Source organism: Danio rerio, chromosome 5, assembly GCF_052040795.2.
Source record: "Danio rerio strain M-AB ecotype USA chromosome 5, GRCz13ab, whole genome shotgun sequence".
NCBI classification, from domain to species: domain Eukaryota; kingdom Metazoa; phylum Chordata; class Actinopteri; order Cypriniformes; family Danionidae; genus Danio; species Danio rerio.
The window spans coordinates 5,064,017-5,085,887 of NC_141025.1; positions in this window are offsets into that span (position 1 = coordinate 5,064,017).

Sequence of the window (21,871 nt, forward strand, 5' to 3'; positions counted from 1 at the left end):
TTTTTTAGTTTTATTAGTTTTTTTTCTAAATGAGGATATTTGTTAGGTGGAAGATTCAAAATCAACAGCAGGGTTCAACGCTAAGGATATTTTCTACTGGCCCGATTGGGCCAAATTTTGGGAACATTTTCACTGACCCCACCAAAAAAAGAAAAGAAAAAAAAAAAAGCTAATTCTTAGCCACATATTTTAAATAATGTGTCAAAAATAATCCCTGTGAATCTAGAATTTAAATATTTTATATATATATATATATATATATATATATATATATATATATATATATATATATATATATATATATATATATATAGCAGTAAAATAAAGCAGTATGGAAAATGTGCAGGTATTTTATTGCAAAACAAAAGGTTGCTGACTTAAAAGTGATGGAAAATTATGCAAAACATCACTTCATTTTTTCATAGTGTTGTACCCATGTAAATATCTGTTTCCACAACGTTAGAAACAAACATTTTCTTATAGCATAATATAAGAATTATATCATAATTTGATGTTGCCGTCTCTTCACTGTACTGGTTTTTACCAGATTGTGGAAAAAAATAACGTGCTCACAACATCAAATCAAATAAAAGAAAGCAAAAAGCAATATGGTGTTTACGATCTCATAGAAAATGCAACATTCAAAGACTTAAAAGCACAAATTGTTCCTTGATTCTAAGACTGTATATATGCACGCAACTGACAAATAGTCGCAGGCAAATGAAAATTTCGTGAAAAGGCAGCACTGGCCTGATCGGGCCAGTAACAATTTTCCTTCACGCTGGCCCCGGGCCATCGAGCAGTCCTTATTGTTGAGCCCTGAACAGGATAAATATTGTATAATTAAAAATGCAGCCATACATTTTTTGAAACATGTATTTAGAGGACACATGAACACTATCATCTACCACAACCATCTACCCATCCTCAAATTCAAATACAACAGCCCACAAGAAAGCAGCCCTACATACATTATGTGTGCAAGGCTGCTTGTGAGGTTAGACAAAGTGATGGGCCGGATTAATCAATGGGCATTATGGGCACATATGCACACTCTCCCCATCACAAGGAAGACAAGTAGGAATAATTAATAAGTGTGTGTATTATAGAGGACTCAGATTCCTACAGGGGCGGACTGGGACTAAAAATCAGCCCTGGCACTGTAGCCACACTGGCCCATATTACCACATCCACAAAGCCCCATCCATGGACACGCACATTCACTACTTATATTAGTGTACAGATGTTGAATTAATATAAGCTGTACCATATGTAATAGATATTTAATGTATGTGAGTGGAACAAAAACAACCCGTTTATAACAAATCTATACATGCAATAATTTAATTCATTCATTTTCGTTTCGGCTTAGTCCCTTTATTAATCTGGAATCACCACAGCGGAATGAACCGCCAACTATTCCAGCATATCTTTTAGGCAGCGGATACCCAATTCACCTATGTGTTTGGACTTTTGAGGGAAAAAGGGAGGAAACCCACGCAAACATGCAAACTCCACACAGAAACACCAACTAACCCAGCCAAGGCTCGAACTATCGACCTTATTGCTGTGAGACAACAGTGCTACCCACTGCTCTGCCCCCTTTTGAGACTATTTTAGTTATTTTATGCATTTGGCAGCATATGATTTTCAATTTTTCGCCTTTCCTTTTTTATGGTCCATCTCTGACAATTACCTTGTGTTGCACATACTGTTTGTTTGACATTCTTGCCAGATTTTGATTATGTCCATGGAACCTCTGATTGGGTCGGTCCCTTTCGAAACCAGCTGGTCATTGCCGATTGGGCCAATGCTTAACATTTATTACTATTATTACTATCATCATCATCATCATCATCATACTCGCATCTTGCAAGAGATAAAAGCTGCCTGCATGTAAAAACAATACATTAAAAAAATTTAAAAATAGCATACCGGCCCACATTTAAAAAATGGTCCGGCCCTTCTGGCATTTGCCAGAATTGCCAGATGGCCAGTCCGCCCCTGGATTCCTAGAACTGGATTGGAGAGGTGTTATCCAAATCATATGCATTATAAGTCTGTAGAAGTCATACATTAAAAATACCCTTAAATATAAATTTTAGCGCTGCTTCAGTGAACTTAAACAAGTATAATAAAATCCATTATTTCCCCTAGTTGTATTGATATTTTTTTTCAAAGTGTGCTTAAATGCTTTAAAAATAAGTTAAATCTCTGTAGACTAGAAATATAGACTCTGAGGTGCGAATTGGTCGAACACAAACACCTGCAGCGCGGATTATATTTACTTTTAAAATGCTTACAGTAAGATTATTTATTAAATACATTTACAAATACGAAAACTAAGAAGGTTTTTGCTATAATTCTAGTTAGTTTCAGTTAGTTTTGTATGTACACAATACAGTTTCAGTTAGTTCTGCTTTTTGAAAAAACTCGTTTTTATTTTTATTTCAGTTAACGACAATTATTTTACATTTTAGTTTTCATTTTTTCGTTCGTTTTCGTTAACTATAATAACTTTGGTTTGAAATAATATAAGTAATGAGAAATAAGTGTGTAAATAACAGCTAATGTACTGGCAGTTAATTACAAGGTTTCTGTAGCGTAATATCCAAACCCAACCCAGACAAAATAGCACTGCAAACTTTTAAAAATAGTCATTTGTACAACTTTTGAAGGTTAAAAGTTGTTGAAAGAAAGATCAAGCTCCCATATTGCAATTCAAAAACATTAATAAACGAGGAAAAATGAAAACATCAATCACAAAATACTAAAAGCTGCTCATTTACATATATTTTTTACAGTATTCCTGAAGCTGATAGTGGATGTTTGCCTATAGGCATCATCAGTATCTGAGGTTGGAAAAACAGCCATCGATAATCAGCAGTGACAAATATATCACCGCAAAACACACACAAACGGGGCGATAAACACAAAGAGCTGCTGTGTGTGTCTCTCTGGCTCGAGCTCTCGGCTGTTCTGGAAACCTGGAGCAGAGAACAATGTCAGCATTTCACATTGAAAACAACAATGTTTACAGTCAAAACCCCTCAGTCACTCAGTCACAACAGACACACACACACAGATACAGAGAGAGATATACAGTTATTAATAGACCTCCTGAATTACTGTTATTCACAATTGCTGCTTAATGGAAACATTTCTGAACATAATAGTTTTAATAACTCATCTCTAATAACTGATTTATTTTTATCTTTGCCATAATGACAGCACATAATATTTGACTAGATATTCTTCAAGACACTAGTTTTCAGCTTAAAGTGACTTTTAAAGGCTTAAAGGCTTATAGTTAAAAACCCATTTCTTAGCATACGTTTTAAGCGGCAGATGCACTTCTAGCTGCAACCCATCCCTGGGAAACACCCATACACTCTTGTTACAACCTCTCTCAAAAAGAATGACTCGTTTTAAACAGAGAGAAAGCAACATAAAAAAGTAACTTAGTAAACATAATAATCGTTTTTTAAATCAATTTATTTTGACCAGAAAACCAATAATAACGATAACATAGGCTTACCCCACAACAAACGAATAAACCAATGAAATAATAAATCTGCAGACAAACAAAAAAGAAAGAAAAGAAAACGAAACCACAAATCAAATGCTGGCTGGTCCACTAAAGCTGTGTCTTCCTTTCGCCTCCTCGTTGGCATCTTTAACCTCTCCAATAGTCCCGACGTGGGAAACAGGTGCGTCCACCCACTGAGAGCTGGAACGAGTGCGCGTATCTAAAGACAAGAAAAACAACGGAGGGTTAATAAAAAAAGAACAACACAAAGAAAAAGAGACACAGACCGTAACACTCTCATTCACACACATACAGCCAAATTAGTTCATCCAATTCACCTATAGCGCGTGTGTATTAATGTATATAGATTAAAGTATATTAATGGAACCTTTATGGATCACGCAGGGCCCGGTTTTTCAAAAGTAATCCACTAGGATTTTGGATAAAGGATTGGATCAAATCTTGAAAATGTTTTTTTCAAAAGAAAAAACGGATTACGTAATCGGATTAGATCACGTAACCCAATCTTGGTTTTGATCCGGATCAAACCTTTAGTTTGGGTTTTTCAGAGCTTTTTTGTAGGATTTGGATCACTTTGATCCAAAAAACCTGGATTAAACTGATCCCATCAGAAGGGTGGATTTAGTGTGGATTTTATGCCCGAAATGTAATGAAAATTTAAAAAATCTATTAAATAAAACTATATTTGGATCATGCAGTATCTCACGAGATATACTATTTATTCATAAGGGTTTAATTTTATTTGTTCATCTGTCAGGCTATAGTGATTATTGGCTTTAACGTATTCAGCCTTTCAGTATAGGCCTACAGCAAAGCAGAAAGAGTTTGGCTTCATAAAATAATCCCCCAAACAGCTGTCAAAATTGACCAAAAACAATACGTTTTATTCTGTCACTAATTGATATATATATTCATCACAATAGAAAATATTTTTCTTTTTAGAATATTTATTAGTGATGCATGCGATGATTACAGAATAACAAAAAAAAAATATGCAAAGAATGGCAATGACTGATTTCTGAAATCACTTTCAACAATTGCAAAAAGAGACTGAAAGGGCAGAAGCACAGCTTCATCTGGCAGAGAAACAACTGACTCTGACCAAACTGCAGCAAACCAAGGCCAGACTAGAGATCCACCTCCTAAAGTCTACACTCAGACAAGCTGGTCTCTCTCCACATCAGATGAGGAAGACTGAAATTATTGTGGAGGTTTTGACATTAACAATTTTTTTTTTATTTACATCTATATTTGTAACATTATAAATACCTCAATGGACAGTGTTTGTGTTGTAGGTCTCAGATAAACGGACTGCTGGAAGAGGATGGGGTGGGGGTTTTATTGTTTTTTTTTTAAATGTGTGTTTTCATTTCTAATAAAAATAAAGTTATATTGACCCCACACTGGCTATTCTACTTGTTGCTCTTTACATAGGCCTATCTATCCATCTACATTGTGATTGAGCACTGCTGGTAATCCAAATTTAGTGATCCTGAAAAGTTCCTATCCGGATCAGATTGATCCAATCCAATGTTGCTTTGAAAAACTGACTCAAAAAGTAGGCTGGATTACGTGATCACGGATAGCAAGAACAGGATTACTAAATCCAGATCAATTTTATCCGGATTAAACCTTTTGAAAAACCGGGCCCTGGTTTTAAGTTTAAATTAGTCAAACGTGTTTAAAACAGCATGTAATGTTGTTTAAAGCAGAAAGATCTGTTTTAAGCAGTTATTATCCACATCTATTCTCCTTTTGGGCTGGAAAAGCTGTTTTAGGGCCTGAAAAGCTGTTACCCGCAATGCAGAATCATAACTTTTTCAAACTCCTGTATAGATCAAACTTGTTTTCACTTTAAACTTTGCATGCTTTCCTCATGTTGGCGTGGGTTTCCTCCGGGTGCTCCGGTTTCTCCCAGAGTATAAACACGTGCAATAGGTGAATTGAAGAAACTAAAATGTCCGCTTAGTGTATGAGTGTGTGTGTGTGAATGTGAGAGTGTATGGGTGTTTCCCAGGTTGCAGCTGGAAGGGCATCTGCTGTGTAAAACATAGTTGGTGATTCATTCCACTGTGGCAACATCTGAAATAGAGACTAAGCCAAAGGAAAATAAATGAATGAGATAAATTTTTATTTAACTGCACATTTTTTACCAACAGGTGTCGCTTTAGTCACAGTTTGCATCAAGGATATCACCATAGTTTAGCATTTTTAATTAATTGTTAAAAGTGTTTAAATTTGCTTTAATTTAAGCTTCATTTTTATTTTCCTTTCATTAATGGTTTTGTTAGTTTTAGTTAAGTTTTTCTTTTTGTTTTTCTATAATTAGTTTCTGTTATAAAATTGATAATTGTACTTTATCACAGTTATCACAGAACACGCTCATTGTCGACCACAGCAAAGTTTAATGTTTGCACAGCTTAAATTGAACTCTTTTCATCCTCTGTATAACATCATTCATTCATTTATTCATTTTCTTTTCGGCTTAGTCCCTTTAAAAATCTGGGGTTACCACAGCCGAATGAACCGCCAACTTATCCAGCACGTTTTACACAGCGGATGCCCTTCAAGCTGCAACCCATCACTGGAAAAACACCCATACACACTCATTCACACACATACACTATGGACAATTTAGCCTACCCAATTCACCTGTACCGCATGTGTTTGGACTGTGGGGGGAAACCGGAGCACCCGCCAACCCATGCCAACACGGGGAGAACATGCAAACTCCACACAGAAATGCCAACTGACCTATCCGAGGCTCGAACCAGTGACCTTCTTGCTGTGAGGCAATTGTGCTTCCTACTGCGCCACCGTGACGTCTTTCTTTTTAACATATTTGGAAAATAATTACAATTTCACTGGACAACTAATACTTTTTTAAAATATAATCATATCCCAGATGAAACAGAGCTGTTACTTAGCGTTTTGAGTTTAAGAAAAGCGCATACTCAATAAAATATATTAATATTGAAGGAGGAAGCATTAAAGATGAATCCAAAGAGTCTTGATGAGCTCCGGATATCCTGCAGGAACGCTTTCTTTGCCATTCCAGATGACTTTATTAATCAGTGATTTGAGTCATGTCAGAGATGTATGGATGCAGTCCTCCAAGCTCATGATGGAGTCAGACACAATATTCATTCTGTCTCCACTGCAGCAGGACTTTATATTCTATAATGTATATGTAAAATAAGTGTAATTTAGAGGTCTTTGCCTTTCATATAAGCCACTTCTGATACCAAATGATCAACTAGAAGTCAAGTTATTATGTGTTGTTCCCAAAACTTGGATAGGCGACAAGATATGTTTGGAAAGTGATAACAATTTTTACTATAAAACTAATCATTTTTAAAAATATATAATCATATTCCAGATAAAACAGAGCTGTGACTTTCATGGCGCTTTGACTTTACGAAAAGCGTATCAATAAATGGATTATGATTATTATTATTATTATTATTACTATAATTATTATTTATTATCTATTTTTATTATTATTATTATCATTATTATTATTTTTGTTATCATTATTATTTATTTTTATTATCTATTATTATTATTATTTATTATCTATTATTATTACTATCTATTATTATTATTATTATTATTATCTATTATTATTATTATCTATTATTATTATTATTATTATTATTATCTATTATTATTATTATTAATTATAATTTATTATCTATTATTATTATGATTATTATTATGATTATTATTATTATTACCGGTTGAAAGTTTTGTGAATTAACCTACGAAACTCATCAATAATACCTGCTCTGGAGACTTTGTGTGTTAAAGTCAGGAGCACACCTCAGACTGAAACACAGAAACACACACTGTGATTTTTCTGAGAAAAGCTACTTCTTAGAAAAGGCTGTGATTGTACTGAAGTCGTTTACTGTATGGCTCTTATAGGCTGTATGTATAGGCGGATCTGTAATAACAAACAGATGTAAAGAGCAAGAGTTGGACTGTTATGGGCTAAAACTTTAACTGTGTCCTGCTGCGGTTCTCATAGTTAAGAATGAAAATGTATTAAAATAAATAAGTAAATAAATTGTAGGTAAGTAAACAAAACAAGTAAATAAGTAAAATAAATATATAAATATTAAAGTAAATAAATAAATAAATAGGGACGACACAGTGGCGCAGTAGGTAGAGCTGTCGCCTCACAGCAAGAAGGTTGTTCGATCGAGCCCCGGCTGGCTCAGTTGGCGTTTCTGTGTGGAGTTTGCATGTTCTCCCTGCGTTTGCGTGGGTTTCCTCCGGGTGCTCTGGTTTCCCCCACAGTCCAAAGACATGTGGTACAGGTGAATTGGGTAGGCTAAATTTTTCCTAGTGTATGAGTGTGAATGAGTGTGTGTGTATGTTTCCCAGAGATGAGTTGCAGCTGGATGGGCATCTGCTGCATAAAAACGTGCTGGATAAGTTGGTGGATCATTCCGCTGTAGCGACCCCAAATTAATAAAGGGACTAAGCTGAAAATAAAATGAATAAATAAATGATTAAATAAATAAATATGTAAATAAGTAAGTAAATAAATAAATAAGTAGGTAAGTAAATAAACCAAGTAAATAAGTTAATAAATGAGTAAGTAAATACTACATAAGTAAATAAACAAATTAATAAATGCGTAAATAAATGAATAAGAAAGTAGGTAAGTAAATAAAACAAGTAAATAAGTAAAATTAATAAATAATTAAGTAAATAAATAAATGTGTAAATAAATAAACAAGTAGGTAAGTAAATAAATAAATAAAAAAGATTTAAGTACATAAGTAAAATAGGTAAGTAAATAAAACAAGTAAATAAGTAAAATAATAAATAATTAAGTAAATAAATAAATAAATAAATAAGTAACAAAGTAAGTAAATACATAAATAAGTAGGCAAGTAAATAAAACAAGCAAATAAGTAAATAAATGAGTAGGTAAATACTACATAAGTAAATAAATAAATAAGTAAATGAATAAATAAGAAAGTAGGTAAGTAAATAAAACAATAAAATAAGTAAATAAATGAGTAAGTAAATATTAAATAAATAAATAAATAAATAAATAAATACGTAAATGAATAAATAAGTAGGTAAGTAAATAAAACAAATAATTGAAAATACTAAATATGTAAATAAATTAACAAATAAATAAGTAAATAAAACAAGTAAATGAGTAAATAAATGAGTAAGTAAATACTAAATAAGTAAATAAATTAAATAATTAATTAATAAGTAGGTAAGTAAGTAAAAGAAGTAAATAAGTAAATAAACGAGTACGTAAATACTAAATAGGTAAATAAATAAGTAAATTAATAAATATGTAAGTAAATAAAAGAAGTAAATAAGTAAATAAACGAGTAAGCAAATACTACATAGGTAAATAAATAAGTAAGTAAATAAATAATTAATTAGGTAAGTAAATAAAATAATTAAATAAGTAAATAAACAAGTAGGTAAATACTACATAAGTAAATAAATAAAAAATAAGTAAATAAATAAATAAATAAATAAATAAGTAGGTAAGTAAATAAAACAAGCAAATAAGAAAATAAACGAGTAAGCAAATACTACATAAGTAAATAAATAAATTAATAAGTAAATAAATAAGAAAGTAGGTAAGTAAATAAAAGCAGTAAATAAGTAAATAAATGTGTAAGTAAATACTAAATAAGTAAATAAATAAGAATGTAGGTAAGTAAATAAAAGAAGTAAATAAGTACATAAATGAGTAAATAAATACTAAATAAGTAAATAAATAAGTAAATAAAAGAGAAAGCAGGTAAGTAAATAAAAGAAATAAATAATCAAGCAAGTTTATAGTACATAACAAAAAATTATAAATGTGTAAATAAGTAAATAAATAGTAAATAAATAAATAAATAAAACAAATAAGTAAAATAACTAAGTAAATAAATAAATTATTAAATATGTAGGTAAGTACACAAAACAAGTAAATAAAACAAGTAAATAAGTAATATAACTAACTAACTAACTAACTAAATAAATAAATAAATAAATAAACAAACAAACAAACAAACAAACAAACAAACAAACAAACAAATAGGTGAAAGTCTGCAGACATAATACTTATTTTTATTTGTTTTGTTTTTTAATGCACTCATCAAATTGGAGATTTTGAGCGATTTTGGGTTTTCATATTAATAAGAATTAAAGTAGACGCAAGCAATAAAGTGGCCATTTACGAGACTAAGTGATATTTTTCCAGTCAGTCTGCATGTTGAGAAAACAATTTACCATATTTGATGAACAGAAACTAAAATACTGTAAAGGCAGACTTTATTTTGTTTGTTGTGGTTGATATGTGGTGTTGTGGAGACTAATGCTAAACATGTGATCATTAATCATCCTACATATGGGCAGCTCTCGTGATAACTGCTTGACCTCTTTTATGCTTAATGTGCATTTTCTGGTCGCCACACCTGAAAGCAAGTTTATGCCATGCAGTGTTTATTTAGTGAAGCGTTATTTCAGATGATATTTCAAGAACTAGCATATTACATGATCAGTCAGTTTTCTGGCACGACACAAAAAAGACACAAACATGAACTGAATTAATCAAAAATTAAGTCACTTGGTGCTCAGCTAATATGTCAGTTCAATGCAATCAATTGTTATGAGTTTTTTTTTCATGCATGAAACAGTTGGCATTGATGCGTCAGTGAATTTGACTTAAAAACAGGATATGAACCGTTTTGAGGGATAAGAAACAGATGACTTTCACAAAACAAGTCTGGAACAGAATTTTGTTTTTGTTTCTTTTTGTCTATTTTGAGACATTACAAGATTTTATTTTTTGGTATTAGTAATACATTTGTTACAGTTATTCATCTTTGTTAACGTTTGTTAATGCTCATTTATTAATTTTCTTTTCGGCTAAGTCTTTTTATTAATCAGCCACAGCGGAATGAACCACCAACTTATCCAGCATATGTTTTGGACTGTGGGGGAAACCAGAGCACCCAGAGGGAAACCCACACCAACATGGGGAGAACATGCAAAGTCCACACAGAAACGCCAACTGACCCAGCCGCGGCTCAAACCAGCAACCTTTTTGCTGTGAAGTGATTGTGTTAACCACTGCACCACCGTGACCACCCACGCCACCATTATTGTTATTTAGCTTAAATTACATTCAGGCCCGGATTGGCTAATCGGGAGGACCGGGAGAATTCCTGGTGTCCGGTCCGTTTTTTGGCCGCGAGGGCCGGTGTCCCTAGTTGCTCGCACTCTCAGCAGTTGCACTTTTTTCATTTATTTGTTTATTTGACCATAGCCTGACTCTTTTTATTCATTGTTTTGCCGCAGCTCCGCTCTTTTTATTTATTTTCTCGCAGCCACGTGAGCAAAATGCTGCAACCTGTGGTCATTCCTCCCCAAACAGCGGCACCTTAGTGAATATTAATTAATATTAATGAATAATACACCTGCTCAAGGAAAATCAGATGATTCACTACATTAATAAATCTGACATAACTTGATTAGAAATCTAAAAAGGGGAGAAAAAGAGTACGGTAAACAAAAAAAAAGCAGATAACAGTGCAATACTTATTCTTTATCCCGTACATCTTAGCGTAATGACGCCATTTTGGCCTAGTGGTTAGCACGTTGCATTAACACACCACCGATCCGTGTTCGAACCTCATCATAAATAAATTTTTTATTTTTAGTGTTAAGACATATAATAATGTTTGGGTTACTTATATATATATATATATATATATATATATATATATATATATATATATATATATATTTTTTTTTTTTTGTGACGACCGTTACAAAGGAGTGGATATAAAGCATTAATGTTCTTATATTTATGAAAAAAACATTTGAAGTTCTAAAGCAGCTGTGTCCTTGAAAAAGACGTGATAGTGACATTAGAAACTGAATTGGAAATAACGTTATTTTAATATAGTCAGTCGTGAAGTGAGGTGGGCCGGTCTAAGGCTTGAAACTCCAGAGCTAAAAAGGAGTCCCACTCCGGCCCTGAATACATTAGTTATAGTTAATTCATATTATCTCATGCTATAAAGTAATCTTAACAAGTACAACTTTGGATTTTAGTAATGCACTTGGTAATCATGAACTATGATTAATAAATGTTGTACAAGATTATTGATACTTAGTTATTGTTAGTAAATACTTTAACTAATAAGCTATTATTCAAGTGTTACCTATTTTTTTTTCCTATTACTAGAAATGTTTTTATCTTTTCAGTATATACAGTACCAGTTTTTAAAAACGTATATTCAGCATATACAGTTACATTTTTAAAAACGATTTAGATATATTGTGTTTTACATTTTATAAAACAAAAATAAAACAGTATTTTGTGTATTTTTCTGTTTATTTATGGTTGTGAGTTGCATTATGGGATGTTGATCTCTGCTCTGTCGACTTTTGTTGTTGAAAACTCGACTGTAGAGTTTAACGAAAAGACTTTGAGTGACATTTTAGTAGTTTGAGAATATATAATGTGTAAAAAATAATATCTAGAGAAATAAGTGTGTAAGATAACAGAAAATGTGCTGCAAGTTTATTACAAGGTTTCTCATGTGCAATATACAACACCAACACAGACAATAGAGCACTGCACACTATTAAACATGTTCATAAAAGTCACTTCATTTAACTTTTTTAAATAAAAAAAGAAAGATCACAGTCTCATAATGCAATTCAAAATGATTAATAAATAAGAAAAAGTAAAAACATGAACCACAAAATACAAAAAACTTCAAATTTATATATATATATATATATATATATATATATATATATATATATATATATATATATATATATACTAGTGCATACACAGCTAAAGTCAGAATTATTAACCCCCCTTTGTTTTTTTTGTTTTTTTTTTATATTTCCTAAACGATGTTTTACGGAGCCAGGAAATTTTCACAGTATGTCTGATAATATTTTTCTTCTGGAGAAAGTCTTATTTGTTTTATTTAGGCTGGCATAAAAGCGGTTTTTAGTTTTTAAAGTATCAATTTTAGGGAAACATTATTAGCCCCTATAAGCTAATTTTTTTGTCGACAGAACAAACCATCGTTATACTATAACTTGCCTAATTACTCTAACCTGCCTAGTTCACCTAATTAACCTAGTTAGGCCTTTAAATGTCACTTTAAGCTGTATAGAAGTGTCTTAAACAATATCTAGTCAAATAATATTTACTGTCATCATAGCAAAGATAAAATAAATCAATTATTAGAGATAAGTTATTAAAACTAATATGTTTAGAAATGTGCTGAAACAATCTCTCCGTTAAACAGAAATTGGGGAAAAAATAAAAGGGGGGCTAATAATTCTGACTTAAACTATATAATTTGCAAAAAAAAATATCAAAATGTCAGATTTTTGCTATATCGTGGGAATTGAAGCATTGAGATACAGTTTGAGCACATGTTTTTTCTATAACCTTTATAATATATAAAATATTGAGACAAAGTGCTTGAAGAAATAATTCTTCTGATTTTAACAACAAAATAAATAAAAATATAATAATAATAATAATAATAATTGTAGGAACTCATCGGCATTTTTCAGTGGTCAACACAAGTTGAATCTGAAATCTTGGGCATCTCCAATGGTCTCATTCATTGAACTAGCTTGAGGGCTTATACCATCAGGATATCAGAGCGCCAATTGATTTTGGGCTCCTCTGACCAGTACTTCTCCGCAGATGTTCTAGTACCCTTCGGCTAACTAGCCAATGATTAATTAAATCAGTTAAATTAAAAACAATGGCCCTTACAGGATCTTCAGCGGAAACCATTTCACGAGACTTTTAAATGACTCCTGGTCATGTGCTCGCCTTGGGCACATCCTGCTAGAAGCACAATTTCGTAGAGACAAAGAGATCTCTAGAAACATTAATGTATATGAATAAAAGACAATCTCTTAAAATGTTAGAACTAAGGCAGATGTATCTTTGAATAATATGCCATAATGTTCCTCATATGCTGTTTATTCCAATCAACTAGGTTAATCAATGTGTTGTTTTAACCCTTATAACAGAGTAAAATGTTCTGTATGTGTCTGAAATGTATGATGTCTGGTATTGAACGAAAGCTAGTGACATTTGCAATACGTTGGTGTAAATGAAAAACTAGTAGTACAAACAGTATTCATCTTGTAACGTTTGATGTAAGATAGTTTCAATCTTGCAAGAGTTCTACCAAGTGAAATCTACATGCAGTCTGTTAATTATTGACCTTTCCTACGTCAGTACGGGGTGTGGCCCCGCCCTTCATGGCAACTGCTCATTGGCAGACAGTGCCATGGGGACGAACCAGACCAGGTCACTTAAAAAAGCCCTGCGACAAAGAAACTTTGCTTTTTGCATCAGCTAGCTTGCGCATGCTTTTGCTCTCTGCCCCCTTTCGCCTGCCCGGACACCGCGCCGCCACGCGATTGGGTTACTACGAACTTCCACGCAAACCTCTTAAGTTTCGGGACTCCCGAAGCTGCACGAACTTCCGCAAACCGACTCTCAGCAGTCTGTCACCTCGGTAACCCAGGACAACAGCCATTCACGAGCGAGTGAATCCCAAAGACGTCATTGAAGCGAGAAACCACCCAATCAGGAGCACCGTGTTTCCCCAAGGCCAGCCGGCGAGGGAGATTCGACTTCAGCAAAAGGGGCGCAAGTAACACAAACTAATGTTGTCTCTTGCTGATCTTGTGCAGATTGATCTTAAGCAGTTAAAGATAAGCCATATCTCTGCTTTTGTGGTTTCTCAGGTGTTATTCTAAGATCTTGCAAGAAGTATTAGAATTAATTTGGGACGTTGTCAACTCATATTGCATCCTCTGAACTACCTCTGTGTGTATGTGTGAATGTGTGTGTGCGTTTGTTTGTTGTTTGCTTATTACGTAGTTAGTTTCATGTGTCGTAGTGTAGCTCAATAAATCTTTGTACTCATTTTGTAAGAACTGTGTTCTTGTTTATGTGCTTCTAAGTCATTGCCTCGAGCTGTAGATCTTGTTACCTTGCTAAAAGATCATCCAATACTGTGTTATGTTATTATCGTTGGCCACGTAAATAATATTAACAAGATTGGTAAGATACGATGTCTTCTATTTGCGGGACAAATAGTAGATAAAGTGTGAATCTTTTAATCTGATTCAATCTGACTCAATTGAGTCGAATCAATGACTCGAATCTTCAGGATCCGATTCATTGAAATGAGCTAATAAACCCCTGATCGATATTAAAACGTAGGTTGATCCCCTACATATTAATGGTGGAGAATGCGGGCACAGCACGATCTGACTTTTAAGCACAAAAACATTGTTTATCTTTTCTATTTTGTCCGGAAGAATAGATCAGAGACAGAGAAACAAAGTTGTTGTGTTACTGTATGATTTATTGTGGTACCCAGTGTGTTGAAACGCACGAATGCGCAACTCGAGTGCTTTTGAGAAAGCGAACTGCAGTAAATAGTTATTTGTCCACGAGACAAAAACGATACGTCGCTGTAAAGCGCACAGATTGAGAAACAATAAGCGTGTTCCTTATTCTTTCTCCTATAAGGCCTTCACAGTTGATTTAAAGGTGCGTGTCCCAGCTTTAAAGACTAACTGTGCATTTCTCCCTGGTCAAATTAAGCACAGAGTAGCTAACTGTCTTTTTGCCATTTAATTCACTAACAACAGAGTTAGTGGACTCAGCGCGCCGCGCTCGAGAGAGCGGCAGAGCGTATTCTCACGGGAGAACTTATCTTGATCAAGTAAAGTGTGCGTGATTGAATCCACGCGTGTCTTTGATTGTGAATAGTCTTGACACAGAGCGCTGGGATCCGCCGAGATCTTAACAGTGCTATATTCTGTTAAGCAGTGTGAAATGCGCCGCTATTTCACGTGATGCATGTATGTTTGTGGGCATAATCGCATATTGGTTCATTCTGTGTACGTCGTCATAGTAACAGCCTCCCGAAAGTCCTGGAAGACTTTTCAGAGTACTCTCAAGTGCGCATGCGCAGTCCTCCGCGCTTGCATCGGCTGTAGACATTAGCACAAGGCTAAGCTAACTGAAGCTCACGCTGTTGCATTGAAGTGTGTGGTATGGCTATGCCATTATAGCATTAAAGGCTAGTGTAGTAGCGCTCTTCTTGTGGTCTTGAATGCAGTGTGTTAAGTTGAAGTGACAACCTAATTCACGCTAGCGAGATTTTGAATCTTGATTTCTCACTCTTTATAGGCTATTTGCCTTATTTCTCATTTTTCTCCCTTTCTTGGAAAAGGCTTTGACTAATGCAGATTTAGTAAACCCCATTGTACGCGATCTCATCGCTGGTTTAATCACAATTGTCAAATGCTTTTCCTGTTTAACCTGGCCTGTTTTATTAATTCAAATGCTCATAAGTTGTTGGTTTATTAGCAATGAATTATAGTTTATGACTATAACATAATGCTTTTGATTGCTCAATCAAATTAATGCTTAAGGCTTAATTAATGATTAATGCTTTCCTCTTCTGAAACTTATCAACATTATAGGAACAACCATTTTCTATGACTGTTGATATTTGAAGTTGATTTATAAGCACAGTGTTTACGGATTAATTAAATTATAACATTTATTGTCCTAGGACTTTACAAACACAATCACTATTCTGAAATTTTAATTTCATTTAATAGTTCATTGATGCTTGGCTGCCCTATCTCAATAACAGTTATTGATTAATTTTAAATAAACACCTTTGATCAAATTTAATGACATAAGGAATACCACGCATTCCCTATCATCATTGATTTTGAAATTGATTTATTCTCATAACTGATTTGCAGGAATGCTTGCTGATTAATTAAATCATAATTGTGTTTATGACTTTAATGACAACCTCACTGAGTGTTAGTCTCAACCAACATTATTATTATTTGAAAATTTTAATTTCATTAATAGTTAATTGGTGTTTGGTTTCCCTTTTCTATTACAATTATTGATTTATTTAATTATAGCAACTCTTAATCAAGGTTATTGATAAAAATCATATTTCTGAATCATTTCATGTCATTACTAATTTGAATTAGTTTTAAATTAATTTGCAATCAAGTTTTTTTATTATCCTTCAGGTATTAAATTGCCTCACAGGACAGTGCTCCCCCTGGTGTTTGGTTGATGCAATGAGACAGTGTTGCCTGTAGGTGGCTACAACTGAACTCAAGTCATCGTTAAACCTAGCATACCAGAGCAGTAGCCTTCGATTAGCCAAACCACGAAGGAAATATAGGATTTTCCTGTCTACTTAGGCTAATTAGTTATCTTGATAACACAATAAACCAACCCCTTTTGATGTATTGACTCAACAGTGCCACCACTTTGTCAACTTTGTAATTTGAAAACTTGCTTCACTTTCTATTGTTTCTTTTAACTGTCTTCTTCCGAGTTGACTACGTCTGCCCTTTTGAGATTGTACCTGTGTGAATCATGAAAGCAGAGAATGTTAGAAACATTTAACAGATGTTGTGAAACCTAAACATTTCGTGTTAAAACGATCTGACTTTCTCTACCCTTTCTCGCCATAGGACGCTACCCAATCAAGGACGAAACGAGTCAACCAGAAGACAGGTGTTTTCAAATTTGATTTTAGATCCGCATCAAAAGTGGTCTACTTGGTGTATGGTGTCAATCCTAATGAGTAAGAAACCAATACTGTCATTGTTATTGTACTTTCTTTCACAGCGGAGGAAATTTAATAACAATCACAGTCCTGGTGTTTAGAGCTCCCCATTTCCAACTTCCAGCCGAGAAGCATCCTTTTACCTCATGCTTGACAAAAGCTAAAGGAATCGTTCTCTCTAGGAACCTGGAAGCAGCCAATTATCACTCTACTCCTTATCAGTCTTCCTCTCTTCCTCTGTTCTCTAACTGTGTGTGTTTACTGACTGTCCCCACAGAGACTACAAGTTAGATGCACGCCCCCTAGAGGATCACAGTCACAGAGAACAACACCCACCTGTTTATTCCTCACTCAACAGTAGCTCACACCTGACATTACACCCTGACACTTTTTATTTGCCATTTGTTTTTGTTTTCTTTTGTCCTTTTCTTTCTCTCTCCCCTCTAGGTCTGTGTCAGTGTCGGTTATAGGTCTTCCCCCTCACCGCCGCAAACATGGCTCGCCCTAAAGACCCTGTTGGCCACTGGAAGGACCTAGAAGCATGGCTAAGTGTTGCAACGGACAGCCTCCTCCCTAAGGCCGCCGAAACGCTACAGCATCTGACACAGGACCAGCTGGATGAGAACCTGAACAGCCTTATGAAGCAAGACCCGAGCAAAAGCTACAATCACAAAGACCTAGCCAAGATCACAGGTACTTTGAGTCACGTCCTCATCGCCACCCTTAAGCTGAGTGACAGGCATTCCGCCGAGCTCCAGCACAAGCTGACACATGTGCAGTCCCGCATCAACCAGCTAGAACTGGAGGCTCAGGAACGACCGGAACAGCCAGATGAGACTGATCAAGCTGCCAAAGAGGAGATTGATAAACTTCACGAGACTCTAGCCGCCACCACCCAAGAAATGGAGCAAGCCAAAGCCGAACATGCTGACGTCGCTAACAAGCTTGAGTATGTCGAACAGCTACTGGAAGAGGTAAATGCTGACTCTAAAGACAAGGACAGCAGAATCAAAGCCCTCGAAACTCACCTGAGTGAAGCTAGACATGAGGTCAGACGACTAACGCAGCAGCTGGACTACATCAAAGAAGAGTCCAACAGCACTAAAGATGAACTCAAGCATGCATATGAACTGACACACAATGAGAAAGCTGAGGGGTCACTGCCAAAACCCTCACCATCTCCTTCTGTTCCAGACAACCACATATCACTATGTGGCCTGGACCTCAGAGACCTTGACAAGCTAGTCAAGAACCTGGGCAAGTTCACGCCGAATTTGCCAGGTAGCCAAGATGTTCACGCCTATCTGCAAGACATTGACTTTCACCTGGAAATGAGACCCAATGTCACTGACAAAGATAGACTGTATTTGCTCCGAGCAACCTCCAGCCCTGAAGTGCGCAGCTTCCTGGACCGTCAGCCGGCTCACACAAAGACTGACTACCTCCTGCTCCGAGAAGCCCTCATCAGAGAGTTTGATGACATCGAGTCTGAACAAGGACTTGTAGCTGCCCTGGAGACGAAACAAGGTCGCCATGAGTCTTCTCAAGCCTACTACAGCAGACTCAGACGAGCCTACTTCGGCACCCGCAATGAACCTGAGATGGAAGAGGACCTGAACTTCAAAATCCTCTTCCTGAGAAACCTCCATCCTGGGGTAAGCCACCATCTTGGGGTTCTTGCATGCCCCCACACCATGAACACTCAGCAATTACGAGATTTGGCACACAAAGCCTACGTCAAACAAAAGACGGCTTCAGAGAAGAGTGCCAAAATCCCTGCCGTTTATGACTTTAACACTCAAAGTCAAGATCTGGCCCTTGAGGGTGCCCAAGGCCCTGACAATGCTAGACTACCTCCCAGTGAGTGGAATGTGTCATCTTACAACAGACAACGAGACTGTCATGCTGATACCAGACCCAAACAGTGGAACCGTCGCTGGAAAGGACTGTCTGGACGACAACACTCACCTGAACGTCACCGGGAGAGTCCGTGGAACAGGTCTACCTCATTTGTGAACCAAAGGGGGACAAGCTCGTGGGAATCAAGTGGTACTTCCAAGGTAAAGCAACATCACCTTGATACAACCAGCCCAAGAGGTCAACGAAAGAACTCACAAAGATTCCACGCTGATCGAGCTCCAACTGAATCCCCACAAGGGACAACATCACCATGTTTTGACCCTCAAGAACTGATGAAAATGATCCTGAAAGAGTTCTTCCAACGAAGGGAAGCGGATCGGAAGTGGGAAAGGAAAGGAAAACCTGATTCTGCCTGACAAGCAACGACCTCACTAAACAGCACCTCTTCACCTCACTTACAGAGAACTGTAAGCACCATAACTTCAAAGACTCAATAGACTGTACCTGAACACCAGAGTTAGACGCTAACTCAACACCTGATGCCTCAGGTCCCCACTGCATCACACAAACACTTGTGGATGAAACCCTTCCAATTCCTAAGAGTGCTGTCTTGATCGTTTGCCACGCAGCTGAACTCAGAATCAATCCAAATCCTACCTGTGCCATGCCAACTCCAGTCCCTCAACTCCAAGTGACCAGAAAGGGGGAGGGACCAACCTGCTGACACAGACTCACTATCCTAAACTCTTATTTTAACGCTAAACTGTTGTTGTCATTTGTGCCATTTTAGGTAGACTAGCCTAGCCCTTGCTATGTTTCCTAAACCCAATACATGCACTCTCCCCTCCACTGCACTACTAGGACCAATCTCTAGTAGAGAGGAGCTATTACATATGTGACACTTGTTTGTTGTGTTAACGTCACTCAATGTCCTTATGTCTCAGTGTTCTTTTCTTTCTCTTTCTCTCTGTCTTTTAATTAATTTCTCTTGCCTCATCAGGGAACCCCCACAGATGATGTTTAAGTCCAGAGCTCAGAATTAGGATTGACTCCTTTCACCAAGCCTCACGGATCAATGCCTTAAAGGTGTGATCGCTGTATTGGTAATTTAACGTTGTAGCACCTGTCGGACGACACGTTTTAGGCGAAAACTCAAAAGATTTGTTTTCCACATTTCTTCATCTTCAATCCAGAACTGAAAAAGGGATTGAGGGTAAAGAATAAAATTTATTGGTTCGACTCTCGTCAAAATAGCATTGTAGGGTATACGTTGACTTTGACACTTGCCCTCTTCCTCCACGAGCGAGTAAAGGCCATGCAAAAGTTGTTCAAATGTGCACGTCCCACATCTCGTGCATGCTTAGATGCGATAACGCTGACCAAAAATTTAATTCTTTACAGATTGAAATAATGCCTATACAACTTCGTTGAACCTTCAATACCTCGGTTAGTCTTAAAAGCCTAAATTCTGATCATAGTAAACTATGCTCTTCTACACCTTAAGCATTGCTAACCCGAGCATTCCAAAGTGCCTAAACCCTGCACCAAGATTCAGTTAGTGATGATGTTGTTTGTGTCTTGTGTTTGCCTGTTCTCTCTGCTTCTGCCTGTTTGTTCCAGTGCCTGCCAATGTTCACACCGGGAACATCACCAGTCAAAGGGGGACTGTAGGAACTCATCGGCATTTTTCAGTGGTCAACACAAGTTGAATCTGAAATCTTGGGCATCTCCAATGGTCTCATTCATTGAACTAGCTTGAGGGCTTATACCATCAGGATAACAGAGCGCCAATTGATTTTGGGCTCCTCTGACCAGTACTTCTCCGCAGATGTTCTAGTACCCTTCGGCTAACTAGCCAATGATTAATTAAATCAGTTAAATTAAAAACAATGGCCCTTACAGGATCTTCAGCGGAAACCATTTCACGAGACTTTTAAATGACTCCTGGTCATGTGCTCGCCTTGGGCACATCCTGCTAGAAGCACAATTTCGTAGAGACAAAGAGATCTCTAGAAACATTAATGTATATGAATAAAAGACAATCTCTTAAAATGTTAGAACTAAGGCAGATGTATCTTTGAATAATATGCCATAATGTTCCTCATATGCTGTTTATTCCAATCAACTAGGTTAATCAATGTGTTGTTTTAACCCTTATAACAGAGTAAAATGTTCTGTATGTGTCTGAAATGTATGATGTCTGGTATTGAACGAAAGCTAGTGACATTTGCAATACGTTGGTGTAAATGAAAAACTAGTAGTACAAACAGTATTCATCTTGTAACGTTTGATGTAAGATAGTTTCAATCTTGCAAGAGTTCTACCAAGTGAAATCTACATGCAGTCTGTTAATTATTGACCTTTCCTACGTCAGTACGGGGTGTGGCCCCGCCCTTCATGGCAACTGCTCATTGGCAGACAGTGCCATGGGGACGAACCAGACCAGGTCACTTAAAAAAGCCCTGCGACAAAGAAACTTTGCTTTTTGCATCAGCTAGCTTGCGCATGCTTTTGCTCTCTGCCCCCTTTCGCCTGCCCGGACACCGCGCCGCCACGCGATTGGGTTACTACGAACTTCCACGCAAACCTCTTAAGTTTCGGGACTCCCGAAGCTGCACGAACTTCCGCAAACCGACTCTCAGCAGTCTGTCACCTCGGTAACCCAGGACAACAGCCATTCACGAGCGAGTGAATCCCAAAGACGTCATTGAAGCGAGAAACCACCCAATCAGGAGCACCGTGTTTCCCCAAGGCCAGCCGGCGAGGGAGATTCGACTTCAGCAAAAGGGGCGCAAGTAAC